This window comes from Triticum aestivum, chromosome 5B, assembly GCF_018294505.1.
Source record: "Triticum aestivum cultivar Chinese Spring chromosome 5B, IWGSC CS RefSeq v2.1, whole genome shotgun sequence".
Classification (NCBI taxonomy): domain Eukaryota; kingdom Viridiplantae; phylum Streptophyta; class Magnoliopsida; order Poales; family Poaceae; genus Triticum; species Triticum aestivum.
The window spans coordinates 622,584,630-622,607,051 of record NC_057807.1 but is presented as its reverse complement, the minus strand read 5'-3'; positions in this window follow the sequence as shown (position 1 = coordinate 622,607,051).

Genomic DNA, 22,422 nt, shown 5'->3' with positions numbered 1-22,422 from the left:
TGCCCTAGAGGCAATAATGAAGTTATTATTTATTTTCTTATTTCATGATAAATGTTTATTATTCATGCTAGAATTGTATTAACCGGAAACATAATACATGTGTGAATACATAGACAAACATAGTGTCACTAGTATGCCTCTAATTGACTAGCTTGTTGATCAAAGATGGTTATGTTTCCTAACCATAGACATGTGTTGTCATTTGATTAATGGCATCACATCATTAGGAGAATGATGTGATTGACATGACCCATTCCGTTAGCCTAGCACTTGATCGTTTAGTATGTTGCTATTTCTTTCTTCATGACTTATACATGTTCCTGTAACTATGAGATTATGCAACTCCCGTTTACCGGAGGAACACTTTGGGTGCTACCAAACATCACAATGTAACTGGGTGATTATAAAGGAGTACTACAGGTGTCTCCAAAGGTACATGTTGAGTTGGCGTATTTCGAGATTATGTTTTGTCACTCCGATTGTCGGAGAGGTATCTCTGGGCCCTCTCGGTAATGCACATCACTATAAGCCTTGCAAGCAATGTGACTAATGAGTTAGTTGCGGGATGATGCATTACGTAACGAGTAAAGAGACTTGCCGGTAATGATATTGAACTAGGTGTTGGATACCGACGATCGAATCTCGGGCAAGTAACATACCGATGACAAAGGGAACAAAGTATGTTGTTATGCGGTTTGCCGATAAAGATCTTCGTAGAATATGTAGGAGCCAATATGGGCATCCAGGTTCCGCTATTGGTTATGGACCAATAATAGTTCTAGGTCATGTCTACATAGTTCTCGAACCCGTAGGGTCCGCACGCTTAAGGTTTCGATGACAGTTATATTATGAGTTTATGAGTTTTGATGTACCGAAGGATTTCGGAGTCCCGGATGAGATCGGGGACATGACGAGGAGTCTCGAAATGGTCGAGACGTAAAGATCGATATATTGGACGACTATATTCGGAGTTCGGAAAGGTTCCGAGTGATTCGGGTATTTATCGGAGTACCGAAGAGTTACGGGAATTCACCGAGGAGAAGTATTGGGCCTTATTGGGCCATACGGGAAACAGAGAGGGGCTGCCTAGGACAGGCCGCGCGCCCCCCCAAGGCCTAGTCCGAATTGGACTAAGGGGAGGGGCCGCACCCCCTCCTTCCTTCCCTTCTCTCTTCCCCTTCCTTCTCTCCTACTCCTACTAGGAAAGGAGGAGTCCTACTCCCGGTGGGAGTAGGACTCCCCCCTTGGGCGCGCCTCCTCCTTGGCCGGCCCTCCCCTTGCTCCTTTATATATGGGGGCAGGGGGCACCCCATAACACACAAGTTGATCTACGGATCGTTCCTTAGCCGTGTGCGGTGCCCCCCTCCACCATATTCCACCTCGGTCATATCGTCGCGGAGTTTAGGCGAAGCCCTGCGCCGGTAGAGCATCATCATCGTCACCACGCCGTCGTGCTGACGGAACTCATCCCCGAAGCTTTGCTGGATCGGAGCCCGGGGATCGTCATCGAGCTGAACGTGTGCTGAACTCGGAGGTGCCGTACGTTCGGTACTTGGATCGGTCGGATCGTGAAGACGTACGACTACATCAACCGCGTTGTGCTAACGCTTCCGCTTATGGTCTACGAGGGTACGTGGACAACACTCTCCCCTCTCGTTGCTATGCCATCACCATGATCTTGCGTGTACGTAGGAAATTTTTTGAAATTACTATGTTCCCCAATAGTGGCATCCGAGCCTAGGTTTTATGCGTTGATGTTATATGCACGAGTAGAACACAAGTGAGTTGTGGGCGATACAAGTCATACTGCTTACCAGCATGTCATACTTTGGTTCGGCGGTATTGTGAGATGAAGCGGCCCGGACCGACATTACGCGTACGCTTACGCGAGACTGGTTTCACCGTTGCGAGCACTCGTGCTTAAAGGTGGCTGGCGGGTGTCTGTCTCTCTCACTTTAGCTGAATCGAGTGTGGCTACGCCCGGTCCTTGCGAAGGTTAAAACAGCACCAACTTGACGAACTATCGTTGTGGTTTTTATGCGTAGGTAAGAACGGTTCTTGCTAAAGCCCGTAGCAGTCACGTAAAATTTGCAACAACAAAGTAGAGGACGTCTAACTTGTTTTTGCAGGGCATGTTGTGATGTGATATGGTCAAGACGTGATGCTATATTTTATTGTATGAGATGATCATGTTTTGTAACCGAAGTTATCGGCAACTGGCAGGAGCCATATGGTTGTCGCTTTATTGTATGAAATGCAAACGCCCTGTAATTGCTTTACTTTATCACTAAGCGGTAGCGATAGTCGTAGAAGCAATAGATGGCGTAACGACAACGATGCTACGATGTAGATCAAGGTGTCGCGCCAGTGATGATGGTGATCACGATGGTGCTTCGAAGATGGAGATCACAAGCACAAGATGATGATGGCCATATCATGTCACTTATATTGATTGCATGTGATGTTTATCCTTTATGCATCTTATCTTTCTTTGATTAACGGTAGCATTTTAAGATGATCTCTCACTAATTATCAAGAAGTGTTCTCCCTGAGTATGCACCGTTGCGAAAGTTCTTCGTGCCGAGACACCACGTGATGATCGGGTGTTATAGGCTCTACGTTCAAATACAACGGCTGCAAAACAGTTGCACACGCGGAATACTCGGGTTAAACTTGACGAGCCTAGCATATACAGATATGGCCTCGGAACACGGAGACCGAAAGGTCGAGCGTGAATCATATAGTAGATATGATCAACATAATGATGTTCACCATTGAAACTACTCCATCTCATGTGATGATCAGACATGGTTTAGTTGATTTGGATCACGTGATCACTTAGATGACTAGAGAGATGTCTGTCTAAGTGGGAGTTCTTAAGTAATATGATTAATTGAACTTAAATTTATCATGAACTTAGTCCTGGTAGTATTTTGCAAATTATGTTGTAGATCAATAGCTTGCGTTGTTGCTTTCATATGTTTATTTTGATATGTTCCTAGAGAAAATTGTGTTGAAAGATGTTAGTAGCAATAATGCGGATTGGATCCATGATCTGAGGTTTATCCTCATTGCTGCGCAGAAGAATTATGTCCTTGATGCACCGCTAGGTGACAAACCTATTGCAGGAGCAGATGCAGATGTTATGAACGTTTGGCTAGCTGAAAATGATGACTACTTGATAGTTTAGTGCACCATGCTTAAACAGCTTAGAATCGGGACTTCAAAGACGTTTTGAACGTCATGGACCATATGAGATGTTCCAGGAGTTGAAGTTAATATTTCAAGCAAAATACCCGAGTTGAGAGACATGAAGTCTCCAACAAGTTCTATAGCTAAAAGATGGAGGAGAATCGCTCAACTAGTGAGCATGTGCTCAGATTGTCTGGGTACTACAATCACTTGAATCAAGTGGGAGTTAATCTTACAGATAAGATAGTGATTGACAGAATTCTCTAGTCACCATCACTAAGTTACTAGTACTTCGTGATGAACTATAGTATGCAAGGGATGACGAAAACGATTCCCGAGCTCTTCGTGATGTTGAAATCAACGAAGGTAGAAATCAAGAAAGAGCATCAAGTGTTGATGGTTGACAAGATCACTAGTTTCAAGAAAAAAGGCAAAGGGAAAGAAAGGGGAACTTCAAGTAGAATGACAAGCAAGTTGTCATTCCCATGAAGAAGCCCAAAGCTGAACCAAAGCCTGAAACTGAGTGCTTACACTGCAAAGGAAATGGTCACTTGAAACGGAAATACCCTGAATATTTGGTGGATAAGAAGGATGGCAAAGTGAACAAGGGTATATTTGATATACAGGTTATTGATGTGTGCCTTACTAGTGTTTATAGTAGCCCCTGAGTATTTGATACTTGTTCGGTTGCTAAAAAATTAGTGATTCGAAATAGGAGTTACAGGATAAACAGAGACTAGTTGAAGGGGAAGTGACGATGAGTGTTGGAAGTAGTTCCAAGATTGATATGTTCATCATCGCACCCTCCCTATACTTTCGGGATTAGTGTTAAACCTAAATAAATGTTATTTGGCGTTTGCGTTGAGCATGAATATGATTTGCTCATGTTTATTGCAATACTGTTATTCATTTAAAGTCAGAGAATAATTATTGTTCTGTTTACATGAATAAAACCTTTGATGGTCATACACCCAATGAACATAGTTTGTTGGATCTCGATCGTAGTGATACACATATTCATAATATTGATGCCAAAAGATGAAAAGTTAATAATGATAGTGCAACTTGTTTGTGGCACTGCCGTTTGGGTCATATCGGTGTAAAGCGCATGAAGAAACTCCATAAAGATGGATTTTTGGAATCACTTGGTTATGAATCATTTGATGCTTGCGAACCGTGCCTTTTGGGCAAGATGACTAAAACTTCGTTCTCCAGAACAATGGAACAAGCTACTGACTTATTGGAAATAATACATACCAATGTATGCGATCCAATGAGTGTTGATGCTCGTGACAAGTATCGTTATTTTCTGACCTGCACAAGATGATTTGAGCAGATATGGGTATATCTACTTGATGAAACATAAGTCTGAAATAATTGAAAGGTTCAAAGAATTTCAGAGTGAAGTGGAAAAATCATCGTAACAAGAAAATAAAGTTTCTACGATCTAATCGCGGAGACGAATATTTGAGTTACGAGTTTGGTCTTCAATTAAAACAATGTGGAATAGTTTCATAGCTCACGCCACCTGGAACACCACAACGTTATGGTGTGTCCGTACATCGTAACCGCACTTTATTGGATATGGTGCGATCTATGATGTCTCTTATCGGTTTTACCACTATCGTTTTGGGGTTGTGCATTAGAGACAGCTGCATTCACGTTTAAAAGGGCACCATCTAAATCCGTTGAGACGACACCATATGAACTATGGTTTAGCAGTAAACCTAAGCTGTCGTTTCTTAAAGTTTGGAGTTGCGATGCTTATATGAAAAAAGTTTCAACCTGATAAGCTCAAACCCAAATCGGAGAAGTGCGTCTTCATAGAATACCCAAAGGTAACTATTGGGTACACCTTCTATCACAGATCCGAAGGCAAGTTATTCATTGCTAAGATGGATCCTTTCTAGAGAAGAAGTTTCTCTCGAAAGAAGTGAGTGGGAGGAAAGTAGAGCTTTATAAGGTAATTTGTACCTTCTCTCGAATTGGAAAGTAGTTCATCACAGAAATTAGTTCCAGTGATTCCTACACCAATTAGTGAGGAAGCTAATGATGATGATCATGAAACTTCAGATCAAGTTACTACCAAACTTTGTAGATCTTCCAGATTAAGACCCGCACCAGAGTGGTACGTATTCTTATTCTGGAAGTCATGTTACTAGACCATGATGAACCTACAAACTATGAGGAAGCGATGATGAGCCCAGATTCCACGAAATGGCTTGAGGCCATAAAATCTGAGATATGGTCCATGTATGAGAACAAAGTATGGACTTTGATTGACTTGCTCGATGATCAGCAAGCCATGTTAAATAAATGGATCTTCAAGAGGAAGACGGACATTGATAGTAGTGTTACTATCTACTAAGCTCGACTTGTTGTGAAATGTTTTCAACAAGTTCAAGGTGTTGAATATGATGAGATTTTCTCACTCGTATCGAAGCTTAAGTCTGTCTGAATCATGTTACCAATTGCCACATTTTATGAAATCTGGCAAATGGATGTCAAAACTGCATTCCTTAATGGATTTATTAAAGAAGAGTTGTATATGATGCAACCAGAAAGTTTTTGTCAATCCTAAAGATGCTAACAAAGTGTGCAAGCTCCAGCAATCCATCAATGGACTGGTGCAAGCATCTCGGAGTTGGAATATACGCTTTGATGAGTTGATCAAAGCATATGGTTTTATACAGACTTTTGAAGAAGCCTGCATTTACAAGAAAGTGAGTGGGAGCTCTGTAGCATTTCTACTATTATATGTGGATGACATATTGTTAATTAGAAATGATATGGAAATTCTGGATAGCATGAAAGGATACTTGAATAAGAGTTTTTCAAAGCAAGACCTCGGTGAAGCTGCTTACACATTGAGCATCAAGATCTATATAGATAGATCAAGACGCTTGATAAGATTTTTCAATGAGTACATACCTTGATAAAATTTTGAAATAGATCAAAATGGAACAGTCAAAGAAGGAGTTCTTGCATGTGTTACAAGGTGTGAAGTTGAGTAAGACTCAAAACCCGACCATTGCAGAAAATAGAAAGAGAATGAAAAGTCATTCCCTATGCCTCAGTCATAGGTTCTATAAAGTATGCTATGCTGTGAACCAGACCTATTGTATACCTTGCTCTGTGTTTGGCAAAGAAATACAATTTTGATCTAATAAGTATATCACTGGACATGGGTCAAGAATATCCTTAGTGATGACTAAGGAGATGTTTCTCAATTATGGAGGTGATAAAAGAGCCCGTCGTAAAAGTTACAACGATGCAAGCTTTTACACCAATCCAGATGACTCTAAGTCTCAATCTGGATACATATTAAAAGTGGGAGCAATTAGCTAGATTAGCTCCGTGCAGAGCATTGTGGACATAGAATATTTGTGAAATACATATGGCTCTGAATATGACAGACCCGTTGACTAAGCTTCTCTCACGAGCAAAACATGATCATACCTTAGTACTCTTTTGGGTGTTAATCACATAGCGATGTGAAATAGATTATTGACTCTAGTTAACCCTTTGGGTGTTGATCACATGATGATGTGAACTATGGGTATTAATCACATTCAGATGTGAATATTGGTGTTAAATCACATAGCAATGTGAACTAGATTATTGACTCTAGTGCAAGTGGGAGACTGAAGGAAATATGCCCTAGAGGCCTTAATAAAGTTATTATTTATTTCCTTATTTCATGATAAATGTTTATTATTCATGCTAGAATTGTATTAACCGGAAACATAATACATGTGTGAATACATAGACAAACATAGTGTCACTAGTATGCCTCTACTTCACTAGCTTGTTGATCAAAGATGGTTATGTTTCCTAACCATAGACATGTGTTGTCATTTGATTAACGGGATCACATCATTAGGATAATGATGTGATTGACATGACCCATTCCGTTAGCCTAGCACTTGATCGTTTAGTATGTTGCTATTGCTTTCTACATGACTTATACATGTTCCTGTAACTATGAGATTATGCAACTCCCGTTTACCGGAGGAACACTTTGGGTGCTACCAAACGTCACAACGTAACTGGGTGATTATAAAGGAGTACTACAGGTGTCTCCAAAGGTACATGTTGAGTTGGCGTATTTCGAGATTAGGTTTTGTCACTCCGATTGTCGGAGAGGTATCTTTGGGCCCTCTCGGTAATGCACATCACTATAAGCCTTGCAAGCAATGTGACTAATGATTTAGTTGCGGGATGATGCATTACCTAACGAGTAAAGAGACTTGCCGGTAACGAGATTGAACTAGGTATTGGATACCGACGATCGAATCTCGGGCAAGTAACATACCGATGACAAAGGGAACAAAGTATGTTGTTATGCGGTTTGACCGATAAAGATCTTCGTAGAATATGTAGGAGCCAATATGGGCATCCAGGTTCCGCTATTGGTTATTGACCAAGAATAGTTCTAGGTCATGTCTACATAGTTCTCGAACCCGTAGGGTCCGCACGCTTAAGGTTTCGATGACAGTTATATTATGAGTTTATGAGTTTTGATGTACCAAACGAGTTCGGAGTCCCGGATGAGATCGGGGACATGACGAGGAGTCTCGAAATGGTCGAGACGTAAAGATCGATATATTGGACGACTATAGTCGGAGTTCTGAAAGGTTTCGAGTGATTCGGGTATTTATCGGAGTACCGGAGAGTTACGAGAATTCGCCGGGGAGAAGTATTCGGCCTTATTGGGCCATACGGGAAAGAGAGGGGGCTGCCTAGGGCAGGACGCGCGCCCCCCCAAGGCCTAGTCCGAATTGGACTAAGGGGAGGGGCCACACCCCCTCCTTCCTTCCCTTCTCTCTTCCCCTTCCTTCTCTCCTACTCCTACTAGGAAAGGAGGAGTCCTACTCCCGGTGGGAGTAGGACTCCCCCCTTGGGCGCGCCTCCTCCTTGGCCGGCCCTCCCCTTGCTCCTTTATATACGGGGGCAGGGGGGCACCCCATAACACACAAGTTGATCTACGGATCGTTCCTTAGCAGTGTGCGGTGCCCCCCTCCACCATATTCCACCTCGGTCATATCGTCGCGGAGTTTAGGCGAAGCCCTGCGCCGGTAGAGCATCATCATCGTCACCACGCCGTCGTGCTGACGGAACTCATCCCCGAAGCTTTGCTGGATCGGAGCCCGGGGATCATCATCGAGCTGAACGTGTGCTGAACTCGGAGGTGCCGTACGTTCGGTACTTGGATCGGTCGGATCGTGAAGACGTACGACTACATCAACCGCGTTGTGCTAACGCTTCCGCTTACGGTCTACGAGGGTACGTGGACAACACTCCCCCCTCTCGTTGCTCTGCCATCACCATGATCTTGCGTGTACATAGGAAATTTTTTGAAATTACTACGTTCCCCAACACCCGCAACGCTCACTGTTCATCCAGAGAGGCAGCATCGATCGGCTTCAGTTAGCAGCAGTAGCGAAGGAATCGATCGCTCGGGTTCAGTAACGCGTAGCCTGCAGTGCAATCGCTCGGGTTCAGTTAGAGCCCAACGCCTCACTCGGGTTTAGTTAGAGCCAACGCCTCGCACACATGCGCGTACGTGTACGAGAGAAACACACATCGCTCCGCCCCCGACCATCCACCGTAACCGGGAACTCCCCGAAATTTTCCTCGCCCTCGCTTCTACCACGGTTTTTTCCGTCATGGACGGCCCAAAGAATGTCATGTAGATGCGTCTCTGGCCCGCCCAGGACGAAAAGCCCATTTTTTGTCATGATTTTTTGTCATAGAAGTAGGAGCCCACCACATCTATGATGATACCGGGTTTTGTCACAATTATCATCATAGAAGTGTCATATGTATGACAGAAAAAAATTTCGTTCGGTTCAAAATGTCACGGATGTGTCTTTTTTGTAGTGATTTGAGACCAACTGGTCCTAAGTTGTTCGGGGGGCTCCAAAACCTAAACCATAATGACCATTTTGGTCAGGAAGGTCATTATTTCCTTACACAATATGGTCATAAGTAGACATCACTAGTCCGCTGCTTTATTTCTAGCTGATTACTACCAATCTAGATCATTGTAAACGTGGATGCATTTATATGATTGAGCACCACCTCATCGATTTTGCCTATGTGGCATGTCTATGTGTCAATTTTTGCCTACGTGTCATATCCATGTGTCAATTTCATCTTACGTGTCTGGATAGCACTTGGTTTGATCCAACAAGGAATAAAAGAAACTTTATTAATAAATGAATTAGTGGAAAGCAATATTACAAAGCTTTCAATCTGGATAAAAGAAACAATACATTTTATTACTATAAATATGAATACAAAGTATTCAGAAATACATTTTATTACTATAAATAAAAATACAAAGTATTCAGGAATTATATTTACAAAGTATTCAGGAATTATATTTTATTACTATACATTTAGTAAACCTAAACTAAACCTAGACTAAATCATTTTCTAGTTCTTCTCTTGATCTTCTTATAATCTTATCCTCAAGTTCAAGACCTGCAAAAGAAACAATACAGGAAGAGGGAGTATGTTGCATTAGAAATGTTGCATTCCCTTTGGGAAATGCATTATTATATGAGCTGGCACTTAGGCCTACTTGGAACTTGCCCAAATACCTTTAATGGGAAGTTTCCAATAGAAAACCAGCAGAGCCAAGTACATGATTAAATGTGCAGATCAAAAACAAAAGGAACAGTACATGATCAAGTATCAAGGGAGAATAGCTGTAGTAGATCAAGTCCAAGAGTGGAGTATGTCTAGGATATATGTACAACAAGAGGTGAAAGTCATAGCTCACAAATCCAACAAACAACAACAGCACCAGCTCAACAAGTAACAACCACAAACACCATAACAACAACACCAGCTCATTTGCAAAGTTATAATTGAAGGGGCATAGTTGTCACTATGAGTCGAGCTGGCTCAAGACACAACCTAGCAACTATGTACATCAATACAAACATGCCAATAAAACTTAAAACAATACTACCTGTATATGTCAACAGATGGCATCATCAGCTAACTAACAACAGTAATAGTATATACTGTTGGACAAAAACTTCAACCATAGTGTGTATGGGCAACAAAAGCATAGTGGTACAACAGACGGACATCTACAACCATGTTAACAAGCAGCACTAGCACTAGCACACAAATATAAACGAGTTCATATACCTCCAGTAGCAGTTATGTGTTGGACAAAAACTCCAACCAAGGTAGGATTTTGGGGGGTTTGTCCTCAGATAGCCTAGAAGTGCTAGGACTATGACAACATAGGATCATGAGTGTAGAATCTGTTAATATCCCAGTGAGATTAGCCTCAGACCAGCATCATTGGCTTGGCGAAAGATCAAGAAAAGCATCTGTTCTTATCAGATTTTAGGAGAGAATGAAGAGAAAATACTAAGACCAAGAGAGTATTTGTTGAATACCAGAATTAGGAGAGAACACTACTAGGGAAAAGCCTAGCAGCAGCGCGGGTTTTAGGCCTAGCAGTAGCGTGTGCTGGTGCGCTACTGGTACGGCGCTATAGCTAAAGGTTAGCAGTAGCGTGCCTTAACTCACGCTACTGCTATATCGACTTAGTAGTAGCACTTTCCCAGAGGAGCGCTACTGGTAATTAGTAGTAGCGCTTCTCTCTGCCCGCACTACTACTATTATATCATATTTTATTTCTTTTTTATTTCATGTTGTATTCATACACCTTTACACAAGCTTTCATACAACAGGAATTTAGAGATTGCTTTTACATCATAATGAGTTATTACATCACGGGGTGAAAGAACCATTGACTAGTTTCAAGTGGATGTCCATCCACTTGAAACTAATCCGCGATTCTTTCACCCAATGCTATAATAAATATCATCATCATCATATCATTAACAACTTATCATCATAATACATCATTGTCATATAACACCTCCTCAAGATCATCGTTTTCATCAATGAGACATCACATAACAAATTGGTCAGTAGTCGTAATCACAACTACTCCTCATCATCAACTCTAACACATTGTACCACATAATAAACATATTGTACCTCATAGGACCTACTACATTCTCTTAGGACCTACTATATTCTCTAAGGTAAAATAGCAAAAAACAAGATAGCCCCTGACTCTCCATTATGGAGAATGGATATTATCCTATCTCCAATTCTTGCCTTTCGCTTAATGTTACTTCCAAGAACCTCCTTACGAATGTCCAAACATTTTTTTCCATTCTTTGATTAGCATGTGTTCACCGGTTTTAGAAATCCCATATGCACAGGTGAGATCCGTAGGTTGACCTGGCTGTAGGTTCAGAACCGCAAGGCGACCATTCTGATACATTAGATGAGGCACACAATCCATCAAGATTTTTTGTTGAAAAACATAGTAATAACTTTGTAGTTAGCAATGATGTACTAGTTTTAGAAGTATGCAAAAGATGCATGGATGTCGTAATAGTAAAAAATCTTACCAGGGTATCTCCATAGAAGTTACCATGGTTCAACACGTGCACGAGTGGAACGTATTCACCATAATTTGGAGGAGTTCGATAATAGGTATTGTAATACTCAAGAAAAGTACAAAATGTGATCAGATGATTTTTCTCCTTATAAGTTAATTCGGAGCCATCGGTCTAGTGGGTTTTGTCTACCATCTTCTGCACATTCTTTGAAGAATCAAAATAAGATGTCAGTGGAAATAAGCAGTCAACTATTTTGAAATAAACAATATAAATTTGTTAATAACTATGTTTGAGAAACTCACATAGCGATAGAATCGGAAGCGTATCAACAAGGACCCAAATGTCCATATTGTCTTGCTCGATGTCAGGATCACCAAGATCCATGGTGACAATCATACCCTCATAAAAACCATACATTTTTCAAAGTGCTTCCCAATTTTGGCAACCAAAATGGGTTATGCTCTGAGAATTGTACAGATTTATTTCAAAATCCATATCATGATGGGTCCTTAGGTGTATTTTCTTTGTTTCAAAATTTTCATGGTCTTCAAAACCCATCCTCTCCAAGACACATCGTCTTGCATGGCATGGGATAAGCTAGTCAAATTGTAAAAGATGAAAATTAGACGTTGAAATAGTTGAAGTCATGCTTAATTACGAAAAAAACACTTGTCGTCGTTTACCGTTTCAACATCGAAGGTCTCCTCGAGCTTAATGCTGAAGCGCCGATCTTCGTCGAGCTGAAGGAACCTGTCGCATAGACCTCGATCGTCCTGGCACCAGCTGCACTCCCCCGGGAGACTTTCGTCGTCCGAGTACGACATTTCCTACGTTCATAATTCAAAGATTAAACTTGTACAATTAAATATATGTACTAAAAAACCTAAATTACATCTTTTTTTTGAGAAAATCCAGGCCACTCAATATTTCCTACATATTCTAGCACAAGTCATGCCAGAATTCATGGAAAAATCTGGCATGACCTTTGCTAAAAAAGGACATATCGAGCGCCTGAAATTTGCCGGAACGGAAATTAATCAACACTCCGGCAAAACATAGGCCACTCGGAGGTGTAACCTGAACATGACCGACCACTTGGGCAACCACATATCCTATTTGAGCAACACAAGATATACATGAAGATTTGGCTGGTCTCACCTCGAGGTCGGAGGGGGTCGGTGACGGGGACGACGGCGGGGATGATGGAGGGGCTCCTTGATTCTGCAAAAGCAAAAACCCTATAAGTTATCACTAATACATCCCGAATAATTGCTTAAACTAAAAAATAACAACAAATATGACATGTTCAACTAGTTCTATTAATTCAACTAGTTCTTATTAAATATAAACTTACTATAAATAGAAAAAAACTAGTTCTTTCTAAAAATAAAGTAGTTCAACTAGTTATATTAATTATCTTGCTAAAAATACATTAGTTCTATTAATTCAACTAGTTTATCAATTTACTTAATAAACTAGTTCAACTAAAACTAAACTAGTTCAACTAGTTTATTAATTTACTTACTAATTATTTTAAACACTTACTAAAAACAGTAAAAAAAACTACATTATACAATAGTAAAAAACATCTACTATTAACCATACTGCCCTAGTTAACTAGTACCATCACTACTACTAATTAACATCTACTACTACTAAAAATCATTATCTATGAACCCTAAATTAACATCTACCACTACTAAAAAACATCTAGTACTAACTAAGCAGAGAGGAAGGGAGTGGGGGGCTTACAGAGAGGGGAGAGATGGTGGCGGGGAGGTGCTCGGCGATGGAGAGGTAGGGGCGGCGAGGGCGGGCCCGAGATCGGGAGGAGGCGGGGCTGGGCGGGCTCGGGCGGCGACGGTGAGGTCGAGGGCTGATAACCCACAAGTGTAGGGGATCACAATAGCTTTCGAGGGTAGAGTATTCAACCCAAAATTATTGATTCGACACAAGGGAAGCCAAAGAATATTCTTAAGTATTAGCATTTGAGTTTTCAATTCAACCACACCTGGATAACTTAGTATCTGCAACAAAGTATTTAGTAGCAAAGTAATATGATAGTAATGGTAACAGTGGCAAAAGTAAAGATAGTAATGATAGCAGTATTGTAGTGATTGTAACAGTAGCAACGGTAAAGTAGATAAGCGAAGCACAATATATGAAAAGCTCGTAGGCATTGGATCAATGATGGATAATTATGTCGGATGCGATTCCTCATGTAATAGTTATAACATAGGGTGACACAGAACTAGCTCCAATTCATCAATGTAATGTAGGCATGTATTCCAAATATAGTCATACGTGCTTATGGAAAAGAACTGGCATGACATCTTTTGTCCTACCCTCTCGTGGCAGCGGGGTCCTAGTGGAAACTAAGGGATATTAAGGCCTCCTTTTAATAGAGTAGCGGACCAAAGCATTAGCACATAGTGAATACATGAACTCCTCAAACTACGGTCATCATCGAGAAGTATCCCGATTATTGTTAGTTCGGGGTTGTCAGATCATAACACATAATAGGTGACTATAGACTTGCAAGATAGGATCAAGAACTCACATATATTCATGAAAACATAATAGGTTCAGATCTGAAATCATGGCACTCGGGCCCTAGTGACAAGCATTAAGCATAGCAAAGTCATAGCAACATCAATCTCAGAACATAGTGGATACTAGGGATCAAACCCTAACAAAACTAACTTGATTACATGGTAAATCTCATCCAACCCATCACCGTCCAGCAAGCCTACAATGGAATTACTCACGCACGGCGGTGAGCATCATGAAATTGGTGGAGGATGGTTGATGTTGACGACGGCGACGAATCCCCCTCTTCGGAGCCCCGAACGGACTCTGGATCAGCCCTCCCGAGAGGTTTTAGGGCTTGGCGGCGGCTCCGTATTGTAAAATGCAATGAAACTTCCTTTCTAATTTCTTTCTCAGTGAAACGGAATATATGGAGTTGGAGTTGAGGTCGGTGGAGCATCAGGGGGCCCATGAGACAGGGGGCGCGCCCTTTAGGGGGGACACCCTCATGGACAGGGTGTGGGCCCCTGGCCTTCATCTTTTGCCAGCATTTTTTATATATTCTGAAACTTATCTCCGAGGATTTTCAGGTCATTCTGAGAACTTTTGTTTTTTGCACAAAAATAGCACCATGGCAGTTCTGCTGAAAACAGCGTCAGTCCGGGTTAGTTTCATTCAAATCATGCAAGTTAGAGTCCAAAACAAGGGCAAAAGTGTTTGAAAAAGTAGATACGTTGGAGACGTATCAACTCCCCCAAGCTTAAACCTTTGCTTGTCCTCAAGCAATTCAGTTGACAAACTGAAAGTGATAAAGAAAAACTTTTACAAACTCTGTTTGCTCTTGTTGTTGTAAACATGTAAAGCCAGCATTCAAGGTTTCAGCAAAGATTATGAACTAACCATATTCTCAATAACACTCAGGTCTCATGTTTACTCATATCAATGGCATAATCAACTAGTGAGCAATAATAATAAAACTCGGATGACAACACTTTCTCAAAACAATCATAATATGATATAACAAAATGGTACCTCGCTAGCCCTTTCTGAGACCGCAAAACATAAATGCAGAGCACCTTTAAAGATTACGGACTGACTAAACATTGTAATTCATGGTAAAAGAGATCCAGTCAAGTCATACCCAATATAAACTAACAGTAATGCATACAAATGACAGTGTGCTCTCCAGCGGGTGCTTTTTAATAATAAGAAGGTGATGACTCAACATAAAAGTAAATAGATAGGCCCTTCGCAGAGGGAAGCAGGGATTCATAGAGGTGCCAGATCTCGATTTTAAAATAGAGAGATAAATAACATTTTGAGCGGCATACTTTCACTGTCAACGCAACAACTATGAGATGGCGATATCTTCCATACTACATGCATTATAGGCAGTTCCCACGCAGAATGGTAAAGTGTATACTCCCCCACCACCAACAAGCATCAATCCATGGCTTGCTTGAAACAACGAGTGCCTCCAACTAACAACAATCCTGGGGGAGTTTTGTTTAATTGTTTTGATTTGCTTTGATCTTTTTGATCATGGGACTGGGCATCCCGGTTACCAGCCATTTTCTTGTGAATGAGGAGCGGAGTCCACTCCTCTTGAGAATAACCCACCTAGAATGGAAGATACAGACAACCCTAGTTGAAACATGAGCTGCTCGAGCATACGAAACAGAATTTCATTTGAAGGTTTGGAGTTTGGCACTTACAAATTTACTTGGAACGGCAGGTAGATACCGCATATAGGAAGGTATGGTGGACTCATATGGAATAACTTTGGGGTTTATGGAGTTTGGATGCACAAGTAGTATTCCCGCTTAGTACAGGTGAAGGCTAGCAAAAGACTGGGAAGCGACCAACTGAGAGAGCGACAATAGTCATGAACATGCATTAAAATTAATTTACACTGGGTGCAAGCATGAGTAGGATATAATCCACCATGAACGTAAATATCGTGAAGGCTATGTTGATTTTGTTTCAACTACATGCGTGAACATGTGCCAAGTCGAGTCACTCAATTCATTCAAAGGAGGATACCATCTTATCATACCACATCACAATCATTTTAATAGCATGTTGGCACGCAAGGTAAACCATTATAACTCATAGCTAGTTAAGCATGGCATAAGCAACTATAATCTCTAAATGTCATTGCAAACATGTCTATTTCATAATATGCTAAATCAGGAACGATGAACTCATCATATTTACAAAAACAAAAGAGGTCGAGTTCATACCAGCTTCTCTCATCTCAATCATTCCATCATATATCGTCATTATTGCCTTTCACTTGCACGACCGAACGATGTGTATAATAATAAGAGTGCACGTGCATTGGACTAAGCTGGAATCTGCAAGCATTCATTTAAAGAGAGAAGACAAGGTAATATGGGCTCTAAATTAAGTCAACCATCATGCATATGAGAGCCACTAAACATTTTCAATATGGTCTTCTACTCTTGACCCCAAAGAAAGGAAAAAGAAATAAAACTATTTACACGGGAAAGCACCCAACAAGTAAAAGAAGAACGAGAAATCTTTTTGGGTTTTCTTTTTAATTATTTCTACTACAGGCATGAAAATTAATCTAACTAATTTTTTTTGGTTTTTGTAAGGTTTATCAATCACACAAGAAGAAAACTAGAAAAAGAATTTAAACTAGCATGGATAGTACAATGAAAGAGTATGAGCTCCGACGACTAGAATAGTGTGTGGACATGAATGTAAAGTCGGTGGGAAATACGTACTCCCCCAAGCTTTGGCTTTTGGCCTAAGTTGGTTTATGACCATGGATAGCGGCTACTCTCCCCAGTATACTGAGAAGTGTCCTCGTACTGCCACCAGTTAGTGATCTCCTCCGGATCCCACTGATAAGATGATGGACGATATGGGTCCAGTGGTGGTTCCGACTCAGGTTCTAGAGCTGATGTCTGGCCTCGGTATGCGTACACCACTTCCGGCGAGACAAGGTAGTGCCCTGCAATTAAATCAAACAAGGAAGGTGCAGGCAGGGTAATAACCTCAAATATTCCACAAAAAATCATACTAAATTTGCAGGGCATTTGGAGCACTTTTATTTTCGGGATATTTTTTATTGCATGGATAATTCAGAAAACAGACAAAATATTTTATTTCTACTTTATTTATTCTAAGTAATAGAAAGTAAAGAGAGGGTACAGAAGGTTGTGCCTTCCAGTTTCATCCATCTCATGATCATCAAAAGGAATTTACTAACAAGGTTGATCAAGTCTTGTTAACAAACTCATTCCAAATCACATAAAACCAGAGAAATTTCAAAGTGACACTAGGTTACCTCAACGGGGATATGAACATCTCCAATAATAAGAATATCATACTTTTTCTTTGTAGTAGGGAGAGGAAATTCAAAACCTCCAAATATAATTGATGGAATTTTCCCAATAGAGTTTATGCTGTGAACTTGAGGTTGTTTCCTCAGAAAATGTAACATGTGCTCATTTCATTAACATGAAAGGTGACATTGCCTTTGTTGCAATCAATGACAGCACCTGCAGTATTTAAAAAGGGTCTACCAAGGATAATTGACATACTGTCATCCTCCGGAATATCAAGAATGACGAAGTCTGTTAAGATAGTAACATTCGCAACAACAACATGCACGTCCTCACAAATGCCGATAGGTATAGCAGTTGATTTATCAGCCATTTGCAAGGATATCTCAGTAGGTGTCAACTTACTTAATTCAAGTCTACGGTACAAGGAAAGAGGCATAACACTAACACCGGCTCCTAAATCACATAAGGCAGTTTTAACATAACTTCTTTTAATGGAGCAAGGTATAGTGGGTACTCCGGGATCACCAAGTTTCTTAGGTATTCCACCCTTAAAGGTATAATTGGCAAGCATGGTGGAGATTTCAGCTTTGGGTATTTTCATTTTATTAGTGATGATATCTTTCATATATTTAGCATAAGGGTTTGTTTTAAGCATATCAGTTAAGCACATGCGTAAGAAAATAGGTCTAATCATTTTAGCAAAGCGCCCAAAGTCCTCATCATCCTTTGTCTTGGATGGTTTAGGAGGAAAAGGCATGGGTTTCTGAACCCAGGGTTCTGTTTCTCTACCATGTTTCCTAGCAACAAAATCTCTCTTATCATAATGTTGGTTTCTTGGTTGTGGGTTATCAAGACCAACATCAGGTTCAATTTCTATATCATTGTTATTACTAGGTTGAGCATCTACATGAACATCATTATTAGCATTATCATTAGGTTCATGTTCATCTCCGGATTGTGTTTACGCATCAGAGATAGAAGTATCATTAGGGTTCTCAGTAGTTTCTACATTAGGTTCACTAGAAGCATGCAAAGTACTATCATTTTTCTTTTTCTTCTTCTTCGAAGAACTAGGAGCATCTAGATTATTATTCTAAGAATCTTGTTCAATTCTCTTAGGGTGGCCTTCAGGATACAAAGGTTCATGAGTCATTCTACCAGTTCTAGTAGCTACTCTAACAACAAAATCAGGTTTATTATTTAATTCATCAAGAAATTCATTCTGAGCCTTAAGTACTTGTTCAGCTTGAGTGGTGACCATGGAGAGATGTTTACTAGTAAGTTTAAGTTCACCTTTAACTCTAGCCATATAATCACTCAAGCATCCAATCATATAAGCATTATTTTTCAATTTTCTACTAACATAATCATTGAAATTTGCTTGTTTCTCCATAAAGTCATCAAATTCATCTAAGCACGGGCTATGAAACTTAGTAGACGGAATTTCAACTTTATCATATCTATAGAGAGAATTTACCTTCACTACCTGTGTCGGGTTATCAAGACAATGTGTTTCTTCAACAGGCGGAATATTAAGACCATGTATCTCTTCAATAGGAGGTAAATTTTTAACATCTTCAGCTTTAATACCTTTTTCTTTCATTGATTTCTTTGCCTCTTGCATATCTTTAGGACTGAGAAATAGAACACCTCTCTTCTTCGGAGTAGGCTTAGGAATAGGCTCAGGAGTTGGCTCAATTGGTTCAGGAATTGCCTCAGGAAGAGTCCATTATTTTCATCTGTCAACATATTGTTCAATAATAATTCAGCTTGGTCGACTGTTCTTTCCCTGAAACACAACCAACACAACTATCCAAGTAGTCCTTGGAAGCATCGGTTAGTCCATTATAAAAGATATCAAGTATTTCATTTTTCTTAAGAGGGTGATCAAGCAAAGCATTAAGTAATCGGAGAAGCCCCCCAAGCTTGAGGGAGACTCTCTTCTTCGATTTGCACTAAATTATATATTTCCCGCAAGGCAGCTTGTTTCTTATGAGCAGAGAAATATTTAGTAGAGAAGTAATATATCATATCCTGGGGACTACACACATAACCAGGATCATGAGAATTAAACCAAGTTTTAGCATCACCTTTTAATGAGAACAGAAATATCTTAAGAATATAATAATAGCGAGACTTCTCATCATTAGTAAACAGGGTAGCTATATCATTTAACTTGGTAAGATGTGCCACAACAGTTTCAGATTCATTGCCATAGAAATGATCGGATTCAACTAAAGTAATTATTTCAGGATCAACAGATAATTCATAATCCTTATCAGCAACACAGATAGGTGAAGTAGCAAAAGCAGGGTCAGGTTTCATTCTAGCATTAAGGGATTGCTGCTTCCATTTAGCTAATAACTTCTTAAGATCATATCTATCTTTGCAAGCAAAAATAGCTCTAGCAGCTTCTTCATCCATAACATAACCCTCAGGACAACATGCAATTCATAATTAGGGGGAGAACCTTCATCATCACTTTCATCAAGAATTTCATTTTCAATAATTTCATTCTCCCTAGTGCTAGTAAGTTGTTCATCAAGAAATTCACCTAATGGCACAGTAGTATCAAGCATAGAAGTAGTTTCATCATAAGTATCATGCATAGCAGAAGTGGCATCATCAATAACATGTGACATATCAGAATTCTTAGTAGTAGTAGGTTTAGGTGTCGCAAGCTTACTCATAACAGAAGGAGAATCTAGTGCAGAGCTAGATAGCAGTTCCTTACCTCCCCTCGTAGTTGAGGGATAAATTTTAGTTCTTTGATCTTTCAAGTTCTTCATAGTTCTCAACAGATATAAATCCCAAGTGACTCAAAGAATATAGCTATGCTCCCCGGCAACGGCGCCAGAAATAAGTCTTGATAACCCACAAGTGTAGGGGGTCGCAACAGCTTTCAAGGGTAGAGTATTCAACCCAAATTTATTGATTCGACACAAGGGGAGCCAAAAAATATTCTTAAGTATTAGCAGTTGAGTTGTCAATTCAACCACACCTAAATAACTTAGTATCTGCAGCAAAGTATTTAGTAGCAAAGTAATATGATAGTAATGGTAACAGTGGCAAAAGTAAAGATAGTAATGATAGCAGTATTGTAGTGATTGTAACAGTAGCAACGGTAAAGTAGATAAGCGAAGCACAATATATGAAAAGCTCGTAGGCATTGGATCAGTGATGAATAATTATGTCGGATGCGATTCCTCATGTAATAGTTATAACATAGGGTGACACAGAACTAGCTCCAATTCATCAATGTAATGTAGGCATGTATTCCGAATATAGTCGTACGTGCTTATGGAAAAGAACTGGCATGACATCTTTTGTCCTACCCTCCCGTGGCAGCGGGGTCCTAGTGGAAACTAAGGGATATTAAGGCCTCCTTTTAATAGAGTACCGAACCAAAGAATTAGCACATAGTGAATACATGAACTCCTCAAACTACGGTCATCACCGAGAAGTATCCCGATTATTGTTAGTTCGGGGTTGTCGGATCATAACACATAATAGGTGACTATAGACTTGCAAGATAGGATCAAGAACTCACATATATTCATGAAAACATAATAGGTTCAGATCTGAAATCATGGCACTCGGGCCCTAGTGACAAGCATTAAGCATAACAAAGTCATAGCAACATCAATCTCAGAACATAGTGGATACTAGGGATCAAACCCTAACAAAACTAACTTGATTACATGGTAAATCTCATCCAACCCATCACCGTCCAGCAAGCCTATGATGGAATTACTCACGCACGGCGGTGAGCATCATGAAATTGGTGATGGAGGATGGTTGATGATGACGACGGCGACGAATCCCCCTCTCCGGAGCCCCCAACGGACTCCAGGTCAGCCCTCCCGAGAGGTTTCAGGGCTTGGCGGCGGCTCCGTATCGTAAAACGTGATGAAACTTCCTCTCTGATTTTTTCCCCGTGAAACGGAATATATGGAGTTGGAGTTGAGGTCGTGGGAGCATTAGGGGGCCCACGAGACAGGGGGCGCGCCCTATAGGTGGGGCACCCCCCACCCTCGTGGACAGGGTGTGGGCCCCCTGGCCTTCATCTTTTGCCAGTACTTTTTATATATTCTGAAACTTATCTCCGAGGATTTTCAGGTCATTCCGAGAACTTTTGTTTTTGCACAAAAATAACACCATGGCAGTTATGTTGAAAACAGCGTCAGTCCGGGTTAGTTTCATTCAAATCATGCAAGTTAGAGTCCAAAACAAGGACAAAAGTGTTTGGAAAAGTAGATACGTTGGAGGCGTATCAAGGGCGGCGGCAGTGAGGTCGAGGGCGGCGACGGTGAGGTCGAGAGCGGCGGCGGGCGGCGGCGGTGAGGTTGAAGGCGGCCACGAGCAGCGGCGGCGGTGAGGGAAGGCTCGGACGGCGGCGACAGAGGAGTAGGGGAACAGGGGGGAAAGGAGGACTTAGCAAAATTTTGAGCCCGCGGGTGGTTAAGTCGAACTAGCAGTAGCACACTTTAGTAAATCGCTATAGCTAATGTAGCAATAGCGTGTTTTACATAAAAACGCTACTGATAAGTATAAGCACGCATCAAAAATATACATTGGTCATCATTGATCTTTTTGTGTAGAATCTAAATAGTCAACATGAATCCTCACAGTACCTATATAGGCATTGGTGAATATTCATATTGCAACCACTAATACTACACATATAGTGCAATGAAGACCAAGTGCTCGAGATAGTTTGAAAAGTAACATATTTAAGGTGGTAAACACCTTGTTCACTTAGCAGTATGGGACTAATTAAAGTAAATTAGGTGCAATACTTAGCAGCAGCGAGTTTTGAAGAAAAACGCTGCTACTAAGTACTTTAGCAGTAGCTGATGACCCACAAGTGTAGGGGATCTATCGTAGTCCTTTCGATAAGTAAGAGTGTCGAACCCAACAAGGAGCAGAAGGAA